The 12,949-nt window shown below is 43.2% G+C and overlaps 1 long non-coding RNA gene across 1 annotated transcript in view; it reads right to left on the bottom strand.

The window, feature by feature from the left end:
- Positions 1-4,330: 4,330 nt before the first annotated feature.
- The window catches only part of LOC105538668, a 36,729-nt gene continuing 28,110 nt past the window's right edge, over positions 4,331-12,949 (bottom strand). The window contains exon 5 of the long non-coding RNA XR_001005947.1: positions 4,331-4,905. This is a non-coding gene — a long non-coding RNA (uncharacterized LOC105538668). The remainder of the gene's footprint in view (positions 4,906-12,949) is intronic.

The following is a 12,949-nucleotide window of genomic DNA, read 5'->3' as shown; positions in this document are numbered from 1 at the left end:
AATCCAAGTCCTCTGACCTGGAAGCATAACATGCTCTACTGGTATTCACAGCACATGTCATCCAGAAGGTGGAAGCAGATCCCAAAGCGGTTTTGCCCACTGCAAAATTCATACATCCGGTGGTCTGGGTGATGCTGGGACATTTCTTCTGGAGTGAAAGACATGCTCTTGCACCTTGTACTCCCCACCACTAAGACGGCATCTGGCTTTTGCCAGGCCTCATGGATTTCTGATGCCATATAAATCACACCTGGAAGTACTGATCTGATCTGTTTATCATGTGACCTAGTCAACTGCCAACTCTGAGTGGGGCTCAGAGCCAGAAAAGGCTCTACTGCAGGCCCTGGCTGTGTGCAGTTTGCCCCTAGGCCACACAGCATCCGATGGAGCACGCCTCTGCTCCAGTCTCTGGAAAGCCCCAGTAGCAGAGCTGCAGCATGGGCCCCTGGGGATCTGGGTAGGGCTGCCCCTTCTGTGGCAGGAACTCTCACATTTGAAGAGCAGCTCCAGGCACAACACTGGGCCCTGGTCTACAGGAGCTCCTGGGCAGGGCTGCATGCAGTCGGATGCCCCCTGTGCCGTAAGTTTGGGTAGGTACAGCAACAATCCTTTGCACGCAGGAACTGGGATGCTCAAGATTCAGCCCATGCAGACCCAGGGGAAGAGAATATGATGTGCACAGATGGCCCAGGCTCCCGTGCCCCTGCCTGTTGCACTGATACCTTGCTCTCAGCTGGCATCACCAGACTCCAGGGCTTCCCTGCAATCAGCTGCCAGGGGGACGGAACTGGACCTGGGCCACACAGGGCAGCCCTGTGCATCAGCACCAACCATCAAAAGTAGACTGCCCACGCCTGCCACTCAGAAGTCCCTGGAGGACGAAAGTGAAGGAAATTCCTCCTTGTTGGCAGAGCTGCAGCCGCACTAGAGGTTGACCAATCTGTATGGAGAAGGCACCTGAGGTGTGTGCCCGCACATACTCCTGGAGGAGCCAAGGGGTAGGGCTGGCTGGGCAGGAGCCTGGGAGAAGCCGACTGGAAGGTCGGGCAAGGTAAGTAAGGTGTGGAAGTAAGCCCAACCCTCTGGTCACCCCCATGATCCCTGGGGAATGTGTGCTTCCTGCCACAGCAACCTTAGGTTGGGCTGATCAGAGGCCCTGGGTTAGGGGTGGCAGAGAGGGTGGAGGTGGTGGTCAAGGGAAAAGCTTCCACTAAGTGAGCACAACAGGGCATCTGCTCAGCTTAAATTCGTGATTCTCACCCAGTCACCTTCGGGCCACAGATGCCAGTGAACCAGCAGGCAAGAGGGAACTGGTGAAGGTCCTGGATCCTGATGGCTGTGAAGAGCTAGAGTTTCCACTTCCTAATGGATTCAAGGAGGAGTCTTATATGGAGTGCGGTGATTTCCTGGGGTTTCCCTTGGGGCCTCCACATCCAGTGAGGATGGTGAACAGGCAACTGCAGCCCCTGCCGCCCAACAAGGGCAAGACAACCAAGACCTTAGATATTCTGGGTAAGAAGATCAAAGGTCCCAAACCCGGAAGCTACCCAGATCAGCCCAAGCACTGGCTGGGGTGGGGGACATCCAGATACGGAGGTGGAGGAGAAGTCTGTGAACACCGGTTATTGCCACACAGCCATCTGCACTAGTGGAGACAGGAGCTTGTTTCACTGATACTTTTAAGTTAAATGTTTGCAGAGGTTATAGCCAGCCACCGCCTTGAAACTGATGCTGTGGCAGATTGGATTTAACAGATAACGTGAGTGAGCGTGACTGTCCCTGGGTGGACTGCATGGAACGTCTCTGGGGCACCCTGTCAAATGCCCTCAGCTGCACCTGCCACTCATTCCAGCTATGCTCTGTGGGACAGCCACCCTCAACTCCATGCCATGTGCCTCTGGTCTTCTGCCCCAGGGTTTCCCTGTGAACCTGCTTAGTGCCCACAGGTACACAACCCAGAGTTTAGGAGGATCACACCCCATGTGGGGCTCTTTGACCAATGGGGAATGGGAGCTGGTGGGTAAACATTTCCCTCCTTCTCTTCTGTAGAAAAGTCCCCGAGACCCCTGTCACATGGCTCCTTCGCTGTCCCTGGGATCAAGCACACAGTTGCCTGCTGCAGTGACTGACACAATAACAGACTTTGCACAGCTCTTCTTCTTTCCCTGCTTCACACCCCCGCCTTGCTCCTGTGCCCTGGACAGCACTTTCACTCCTGCCTCCCTTTCCGGCCATGCTTTCTGGGGAAGCCAGGTGTAGTCATTTAATTTTAGGTGTCAACTTGACTGGACTAAGGGATGCCCAGGTAGTTGGTAACACATTATTTCTGGGGGTACCTGTGAGGCTGTGTTTGGAGAAAATTAGTGTTTGAATTGGTGGGCTGAGTAAGCAGAGCCTCTTCACTAGCGTGAGCAGGCACCAACCAGCCACTCTGCTGAGTGCCCAAATGGGACAGAAATGAGGAGGAAGGGCATTGTCTACTGTTTAAGCCAGGACTCCCACCCTCTCCCACCCTCGGACATCAGTGCTCCTGGCTTCTGGCCCTCTGGGCCCAGACTGAATTGCACCTGGCTCTTCAGCATGCAGATGGCACATCAAGGGACTTCTCAGCCTCCACAGTCACGTGAGCTAGTTCTCATAATAACTTTACCTATATGTGTACATATATCTCCTAGATGCTTGTGTTTCTCTGGAGAACCTGACAATTATACCAGGACAAGTCATGTTACCCATTCCTAACTACCACTGAATTTGACATTCAAGTCCTATACCTTGAGTTTTCAGTCCCTCTATCAGCTCATTTCCAGTGCCTTCGCCTCCATTCCACTTTATCAGCTTGCCTCTGGTGCTTCCTAGAACACTGTCATCACCCATGACTGCTGTATTCATGAGTCCAAATGTAGACATCCCTCTCTCTTCCTCAACCTTCCCTCAGTCCTTTCAATCAGTCCTTCTGCACCAAAGACTTAGCATCATCAACACTTTCTGGCTTGGGAACCATATCCTTTCCTGTTATCTAGCAGCCTCCTCTTGTCTTTTATTTGTTGGTTTTTTTAACCCAGTTAAGATTCCAGAGAACAATATTTCTTTCACACTTGCCAATTTCCATAATCCCCTTATTCTCCTATCTCATTTCTTGAAAAAATCCCCTCAGAATTAATAAAACTGCTATATTAGTCCATTTTCATGCTGCTGATAAAGACATACTTGAGACTGGGAAGAAAAAGAGATTTAATTGGACCTACAGTTCCACATGGCTGGGGAGGCCTCAGAATGGAGGCAAAAGGCACTTCTTACATGGCAGTGGCAAGAAAAAGTGGGGAAGAAGCAAAAGTGGAAACCCCTGGTAAACCCATCAGATCTCATGAGACTTGTTCACTATCACGAGAATAGCACAGAAAAGACCAGCCCCCATGATTCAATTACCTGCCCCTGGGTCCCTCTCACAACACGTGGGAATTCTGGGAGATATAATTCAAGTTGAGATTTGGGTGGGGACACAGCCAAACCATATCATCTGCCAACTGTTTTGTGCTTACATCCCAGGTGCTAATCACTGTTAGAGAAAAACCACAAAACTGAACAATTTGGAGCCATTATAATAGCTCACCGCATCTATTGAGAGCGTAATCCTCGCCAGATATTCTTCAAAGTGCATTACATACAATTATCTTGTTCTGTGCCCTGCATCCTGCTGGAAAGCTGCCCAGAAGCCCTGCCCTCCAATCTCTGAAATGCATTCTCAGAAAACTTTCTCTCCTGCTGCTCAGAGAAAACAGAAGTCATCAGCTGAGAACTTGGTAGACGTCTTCCTTCACATTTCAGTGTCATTCAATGGTGATTCGTTTCTTCTAATGTGAAGACTCTCTTTGGCTCCCTTAACCCCATCCTCTGCTAATTTTTATTCTGCCCCTTTGACACCCTTTCAGTTATCTCTCTTATCCCTCTACTCATGCTTTGTTGTATATTTTGATTGAGGGAAAAAACAAACTTACTTTCTCCTGTACTCTCACAAAGCAGAGTACTTCTGACACCAGGTTCTGTAGGGGATTTTTTCAGCACACCAGGCGAGTAACCAATCCTGCAGCAGTGGACAACAGCTGTGTGTCCTCCAATTCAATTCTGACACTCTATCGCCAGTGGTAGCATCAGATCCCACACGGTGAAGGCTCGGTCCCACAAGATTGCTCCCGACTTCCGATGGTGATTATAAGCCCCAGGTTATTTTACTTGTGTTTCTGACAAACTGGCTATAAATTGGATTTCCCATGATCCCCTCCTCAGTTTAGTTAATTTGCTAGGAGGGCTGGCAGAATTCAGGGACACACTTATGCTTAGCAGTTTATTACAAAAGATATTTTAAAGGATACAGATGAAGAGATGCATAGGGCAAGGCATGTGGGAAGGGATGAGATGATTCCATGCCCGCCCCACAGACCACCTTCCAGGAACCTCCATGTGCTCAGATATCCAGAAGCTCTCCAAACCCAGTCTTTTGGGATTTTTATGGAAGCTTCATGACATAGGCATGACTGATTTTATCACTGGCTATTGGTGATGGACTCAACCTTCTGCCAGTCTCTCCTCCCCAAAGGTCAGGGGTGTGGGATGTGGCTGAAAAGTCCCAATACTCTAATTATGCTTTGATCTTTCTGGTAATTGGCTCCATCCTGAAGACATCAGTCAATCATTTGCACATGAAAAGCATGCTTTTGGATATTCCAAGGGTTTTACGAGTTGTATGCCAGGACACAGGATGAAGACCTATATATATTTCACAGTATCACTGTGGTCCTTAGGTTAGTCCCCTCTCTTCTGAATCATTTTTTTTTCTGTTGATTTCCTTCAATTACATGGATTCCATTACCATCTCTTAAGAAAATGATTTCTGATACTTCAATAAAGCTGGAGAACAAAAACAGAAAGGAAGAAAATGATTCTCCAGTTGGATGCTCAACCTAGATGTCTCTCCAAAACTCAGATTCACTCAACATTTTCATTCACGTCTAACAAACCCATATTAGAAAACAGAACGATCTTCCCACATAAACTACTTCTCTATCTCTATCAGCATCTAACAAGCCCTACAAGTCAGCAACATGACCTCACCTTTGATTCTCCCTCACCTCCCCCTCTATCCCCATACCTTCCAGTCACTTACTTCTTAAATATCTTTGGAAACTAATCTTCTGTTCATGCTCACTGCCATTTCTGTAGTCTAGATCATTATCATCTACCTGCCTGACTGCAAGAAACTTCTAGTTAGTCTTCTTGCCTTCACACATAGCTGTGATGGTTAATATTGGGTGTCAATTTGATTGGATTGAAGGATGAAAAGCATTGTTCCCTGCGGCAGCCGGGTGGGGAGATGGTGTCTATGAGGGTGGTGCCAAAGGAGATTAACATTTGAGTCAGTGGACTGGGAGAGACAGACCTACCCTCAGTCTGGGTGGACACCATCTAATCAGCCGCCAACGTGGCTAGAATAAAGCAAGGAGAAGAAGTTGGAAGAAACTGACTTGCTGAGTCTTCCAGCCTTCATTTTTCTCCTGTGCTGGATGCTTTCTGCCCTCGAACACCAGACTCCAAGTTCTTCAGCCTTTGGATTCTTTGACTTATATCAGTGATTTGCCAGGAGCTCTCAGGCCTTTGGCCACAGACTGAAGGCTGCACTGTCGGCTTCCCGACTTTTGAGGACTGGCTTCCTTGCTCCTCAGCTTGCAGATGGCCATTGTGGGACTTCACCTTGTGATCCTGTGAGTCAATTCTCCTAATAAGCTACCCTTCATATATACATCTATCCTAATAGTTCTGTCCCTGTAGAGAACCCTAACTAATGCAATGCCTGTATTAAATTTAAGTACTTCTTCAGGCTCATGACAAGCCTTTTCTCATGTTTATCAACATATGTTGACATGTGTCATTAAGATTGACTCCTCATCCCTGAACTCCCCCAAAACATGCCCTGCCATGAGCTTATTTTCAATAAACTTTTGTTGAATGAATAGATGGCCATTAAATAAATTAAAGAATTACTCCATCAATGAATAAGTCAATCAGTGTTGTCTACTTTAAATTCCTTGAGAGTGAATCAATTTCTATATTTTGTTTACTTCCCATCATAAAACCAAGCATTAACTTGAAATTATAATCATTATTAAATTGATCAACTGAGTGCATGCATCTTGGGTCTGGATAATAATCCTAAAATCTTTAGACATATTTTTGAGCCCACCAGATCAAAGGTTTCTATGGTCAAATTTGTTGGACTTCAAAAATGCAGATATCCCATATATCTTCACCTTCATTTTGTTTCTGTAACCAGTTTTGTGGCCTACGGAAAGGGTGAAAGTAGAGTCTGAGTATCTTGAGACAATGAGTTTACAGGCCTGGATTCTGGGCATGTTGGCTGAGCTGTGTCATAGACAAGATATGAGGACATGTCCAACAACGGTGGCCAGCAGCAAGGGCATGGTTACAACAGTCTTTAGGCTCTTGAGTCTAGAGGCCTAGATGTTAAGGGGCAAGAGTGAAGGACTATAGCAGAAATGAGAGGACCTTGGAGGAGAGGCTGAGAACGTCAACTGTAGAGAGGCCAGGGGGCCTTAGGTCTGGGGCTCCGCTCTAAGATGACTGTGCTTCAATCTCAGGTTTTCATAGTCCTGAGAGTGAGAATGTGATTGGCTGAGCTTGGCTCAGGCTCCTTTCCCTAGAATCAATCAGCCATGGCCTGGAGTGGAGTGACTGAGCACCACTCACACCCTGCAGGAGTTGTCAGCTAGATAATGACCCACTTTATATTCTGCACATCGCAGAAGTCTTAAGTTTTTATTGAAGGTAGATTAGCCAATTCAAGCCCAACTTCAGTGGTGCAAATTTCACATCTATTACATGCAAATAGTGTGTGGGTCCCTTTTCTGTTGATGTATTTAGTCTTCAGAAACACAGGATCGTGGGCCAGATCAAGTAGCAAATGAGTGTTAACACTAGAGGTTCAACCAAGCTCCGAGAACAGTTATAAGAAAACAGAATGAAGGCAAAGACTTTGCTCCAACAAGAGCAGCTGAAAGGGAGGGGTTGCTGTCTGCAGTCCAGCACAGAAAAGGGCCAAGCTGGGAGCCTGGGAGTCTGAGCTGTCTCTCACATGTGCAAGTCTGCAGCAGTAAAGAATCCAGAGCATTCTCAGTGACACCAGATCAGCCTGTCGCCATTTAGCTCTGACATGCCTGAGTGTGAATTCTCCATAAAATGTCACAGTGCAGAGGGAACAAGAGTGAGAGCAGACCCGGTGACCTCCCCAAATCACACACTGCCCATCTCTGGAAGCTGCTGGGAGGCATGGGCCTCTCAGCAGAGCACAGTTTAATGTATCTCATGGGATCTACTCCCACACAGCAGCGTAGAAAATGTTTGGGAAAGGAGAGCTTTTTACTGAGTGCCCAGCACAGATGTACTGCATCAGTGGCAGCACTGCCTGGGGACTTCCCTCCCCAGTCTGCACTCTGAAGGGCAGACATTGTCTGTCTGGGCCATGGAGTCACCCATCCCAGGAATTTGGTCACGACCACAGACTTCTAATTTGTAATAACTGTCATTGTTCTGCAGCCATGCAACAGAGCCCAAGTGCACATGGCACAATTTCTTTTGGATAAAAAGTGTGGTGTCTCAGAGAAAGTGGGATGTTTTACCAAAAAGCACTGCCCTGCAGTGACCACCTTCACTGACTCTAAGAACCTCAGCTCAGTGTGTGTATAGTAGTTGGTAATGCTCAAAGTGGCTTTTTTATTGTTGTTAATTTGGATTTTTAATTTTATGTTAGATTGGGAAGTACTTGTGCAGTTTCGTTACATGGGTATATTGCATGATGCTGAGATTTGGGCTTCTAATGAACCTGCCACCCAAGTGAACATAGTACCCGATAGGTAGTTTTTCAACCCTCCCTGCTTTTGGAATTCCCAGTGTTTATTGTTCCCATCTTTATGTCCATGTGTAGCCAATGTTTAGCTCCCACTTATGAGTGAGAAATGCATTTGGTTCTTGGTTGGTATTTGGTTTTCTGCCTCTGCATTAATTCACTTAGGATAATAGCGTCTGGCTGTACCCAGGTTGCTGCAGAAAACATGATCTCTTTCTATTTTATGGCTGTAGTATTCCATGGTGTATGTGTACCACATTTTCTTCATCCAATCCACCCTTGATGGGCACCAGGGTTGATTCCATGTCTTGAAGTGGCTTTAGTCTTCTCACTTAACCTCGCACTTCTCTGTGAGACAGGTCAGGAAGGCATTCAGTGGTTCGCCCACTCATTCAGCAAACACTTAGCTAGCATCTTTGTGGTTGCCTCCCTGGTTCTCACCTGAAGTAGAATCAAAGCTCTAGGTTCCCTCCCTTGCTCAGCATGCTGTATGCCCAAACACAAGGTCTAACACATTCAAAGTGACGCTCAAAGTGATGGTTAGGTAAAAAAGGTGGGGAAACAAGAAAATTCTACTCACATTATTTTGGTTATCGAATTCAAACAGAACTGACCCTATTCAAAGGTGAATACAGTCATTCCTCGGTGTACACAGTGGGGGAGAATTGGTTCCAGGACCCGCCATGTATACAAAAATCAACACATACTCAGGTCTCCACCGTCAGCCCTGCAGAACCTGCTTCTAGGAAAAGTCGGCCTTCCATGAAATCAAGTTTCACATTCTGCGAATATTATATTTTAAGATCTGCCTTTGGTTGAAAAATAAATCCACATATAAGTGGACCCCTGTAGTTCAAATCTATTTTGTTCAAGGGTCAAAAGTGTATTTAAAATCACATCATTCAATATGAAGTGAAATTTGAACTACAGAAGGAAGAAAAGTAGAGAGAAGAGAAGGAAATAGAGGATGAGTAGGAGAGGAGGAGAAGCAGAAATAGAAAGGAGGGCAGAAAAGCATGCAGGATGCAAAAGGTACCTGAAGTGAACACTGTAGGAAAATTACTCCAGGAAAACAAAGAAGAAACTAGTGACAAGAAAGACAAAGGAACATAAATAAAGAAATAAAAGTGACAAAGGTGAAAATAACAGAGACAAACAGAAAACTGGAAATTTAACATAAAAATAATTGTATACCTAAAGAAGAGACTAGAAAAAATTGTAATACATAAAATTGAACTAGGATTTTTTTCTTCAGTGAAAGAAAAAATAAACATAATTCAAAGGTTTATTATACCCTGATAAAAAGAATATAGGATGAAATACACTAAGACTTGTCCAACAAAGAACCACAGATACTTTGAGAAAGTAAAAGCCAGTATCCTAAAAGGAAAACTATTAGCTGACTATCATACTCTCCTCAGCATTTTCTTCTTACTGGAATGCAATGAAACAATCGAGATTTGAGGAAAGTAGGACTCAAGAGCTCTATTATTCACAGCTCTCATGTGTCTATGGCAAGAGAAATACATTCTAAGATAGGTAAGTCATCCAAATGTGGATGAACCACCAACTAATAACATAGCTTCAAGATACATGAAGCAAAAACTGCTAATAGAACTGTAAAGAGAAATAGAAAATGTCACAGTTAGAATCTAAGATTTGCAAATCCCTATCTCAATAACTAATAGAACAAGTAGAAAGAAAATCAGTAAGAATACAGATTTGAATGAAATTATCTATCAGCTTTAACCTGGTTGACACTGATAGAACACTCTACCTGACAAGCATGCACATCCTTTTTAGGTGTACCCAGAACATTTGCCAAGGCATACTCTTAGCCATAAAGTCTCAGTGAATGTAAAACCATACAAGTCATACAAAGCATGTTCTCTGACCACATGGAGCTACTTTAGAAATCAGTAAAATAAAGGTATCTTTAAAAATCCCCAATTATGTAGAAAAAAATAAGTAACACACTTTTAAGTAACTCAGGGATCAAAGAAGGAATTAAAACAGAAATTAGAAAGTATTTTGAAGTAGTTATAAATGAAAATGCAACCTATTAAAATTTGTGATATGCAGCTAAAGTATGATTTTATAGCACTAAATGCCTGTATTAGAAAAGAAAGGTTTCAAATCAATAACCTCAGCTTCAACTTTAAGAAACTAGTAAAAATATTTCAAAATACATGTTGTATACAGTAACTATATACAATTTTTGTCAATGTTTAAAAATAAATAAATTAGAAAAAATATTAAAGACAATATTTTTGGTGTTATTTTGAAAGAAACTCCGAATAAGCAGAAGACAAGGAATAATAATAAAGATCAGAGTGGATGTCAATAAAACAGAAAAAAGGAAAACAATATAGGAAATTAATAAAGTCAAAAGTGGGATCTTACGGAAGGCCAATTAAATTTATAAACCCCCATTCAGATTGATCAGGAAAAAAAAGAGAATACACAAATTAATGATATCTGGAATCAGATTACACATCGCAACATATTTCAAGAATCCAAGAAAGTGAAAATGGGTCCAAATGCATAAACCCCCCAAAGTGAGGCTAAGTAATGGTGCATCTACACCCAGAATGTGAGAATGGAAAACAATGCATGTTCCCCAGAAAACGATGGTGCAAGTCTCCATTTGTTGGCCCACAAAGGGGCTCCCAATAGCGTTAAGCTTAAAGAGTAGATTGGGCTGGGCGCGGTGGCTCAAGCCTGTAATCCCAGCACTTTGGGAGGCCGAGATGGGTGGATCACGAGGTCAGGAGATCGAGACCATCTTGGCTAACACGGTGAAACCCCGTTTCTACTAAAAAATACAAAAAACTAGCCGGGCGAGGTGGCGGGCGCCTGTAGTCCCAGTTGCTCGGGAGGCTGAGGCAGGAGAATGGTGTGAACCGGAGAGGCAGAGTTTGCAGTGAGCTGAGATCCGGCCACTGCACTCCAGCCTGGGCGACAGAGCGAGACTCCGTCTCAAAAAAAAAAAAAAAAAGAGTAGATCGAAGAACAGTTGTTTTAGTCCAATGCCAGTCAGGAAAAAGTATTGACATCTATTTCAAGAGGCATAAAGAAATAGCTGAAAAAATGCTAATCTGAGAGTTAACAATGGCCATCTTAGGCTATCAGGACTCTGGGGATTTTTAGCAATGAGCTTATTTCATTACACAATAAACAATAAAGCTATTTTTGAAAGTTTTTATCTTCAGATAGAAATTCATGTTATTGAGGGTGTGGGCAGTGTATTGCATACACTGTAGTATTACAACTTTTTTGGAATATGATTTGGCAGAAGCCACTAAAAGTTAAAGTATGTATCTACATTGACCGGGAATCTGATCTTACATAAATAATGGTTTTAGTATGCGAGGACTGCTGCATAAAATTTTGCAACCGTGAACTCTAAGGTGCATCATTTTCCCGTTAGTCATCACGGATCTGTATATATTTTATAAGAGTTTTCTGGCGGTAAAATGTCTTGGGAGATGCCTTTTTCTAACTGTCACCATTTGGACTAGCAGTGGTGCTCAAATGATGCAGGGATTTTTTTACACGGTTATTTGTACAGACCAGAAGAAAGAGGAGGAGAAGAGAAAGGAAGGAAAAGGAGAGAAAAGCGGAAAAAAAAGAAGAAGTAGAGGAAGAGGAAGAAGGAAAAGAGAAAGAAGGAAGGGAAGAGGCTCAGGAAGACTAAGTTACAGAATACTCATATCATGAAGTATTATGAAATAATTTTAAAAGAATATACTAGATCTATTTGAATTGACCTACAGAGATGTCCAGGATTTATTTGGGGGTACAGAGGCAAATCTGCAAAACAAATGAAATAGTAAGTCCTTAATTTTGTTTTGGTGGGGTTTTTTTAAGGAAAGAAAACATCCTTTGCATTTGCTCATATAAGTCTTATGACCGCTAAGAAAAATGTGGAGGGATACATACCAACAGTTAGCTCTGTTCTGTGAGTTTGGGGATGTGGGCATTATGTTTTTTCCTTATTTTTTAAATTGTATGTATTTAAGGAATACAGCATGATGCTTTGATATTACGTATTTATAGTGAAATGGTTACTACAGCCACGTAGGTTAACATATCCACCAATCATCTCACATAGTTACATTTTCTTTTGTGTGTATGTATGTGACAAGAGCATCTAAAATCTACTCCAGCAAATTTTCAATATACGACACAACAGATTTAACTCTAGTCCACTTGCTGTACATTAGGTCTCTAGACTTATCATTCCACATAACAGCAAGTTTATACCCTTTGACCTATATCTCCCCACTTCCCCCACGCCTGCTTCCACCTCTGGTAACCACCCTTCTACTCTGTTTCTACATATTCATGGCTTTTCTTTTTTAGACTCCATATCTAAATGAGATCATGACATATTTTTCTTTCTCTGTCTGGCTTATTTCATGTAGCATAATGTCCCCTAGTTTCACCCATGTTATCATACATGGCAAGATTTTCCTCTTTTTAAAGGCTGAATAACGTTCCATTGTGTATATCTACCACATTTTCTTTATCCAGTTATCCATTGATGGACATGGCTTGTTTCCATATCTTGACTATTGTGAGTAATGGTGCAATGAACATGATAGTGTTCATGTATCTTTACAACGTGTATCTTTACAACGTAGTGTATCTTTACAATGTGGTGATTTTATTTGAGTATATACCCAAAAGAGGGATTGCTGGTTCATATGGAAGTTCCATTTTTTTTTTTTTTAGGAACCTCCATACTGTTTTCTATAATGGCTGCACAAATCTACATTCCCACTAACAAGGTACAAGGATTCCCTTTTCTCTGCCTTCATCAACACTGGTTATTCTTACTGATTATTCACATCAACACTGGTTATTCTCTTGTCATTTTTACAATAGCCATCCTAACAGGTGTAGGATGATACTTTATTGTGGTTTTAATTTGCATTTCCCCAATGACTGGTGATGTTGAGGACCTTTTCATATACCCTTTGGCCTTTTTTTTTTTTTTTTGTCTTCTTTGGCGGAGTATCTTTTCAGGCT

Source organism: Mandrillus leucophaeus, unplaced genomic scaffold, assembly GCF_000951045.1.
Source record: "Mandrillus leucophaeus isolate KB7577 unplaced genomic scaffold, Mleu.le_1.0 Scaffold197, whole genome shotgun sequence".
Classification (NCBI taxonomy): Eukaryota; Metazoa; Chordata; class Mammalia; order Primates; family Cercopithecidae; genus Mandrillus; species Mandrillus leucophaeus.
The sequence above is the reverse complement of the archived record's forward strand: the minus strand, read 5'-3'. Positions and strand labels throughout refer to the sequence as shown.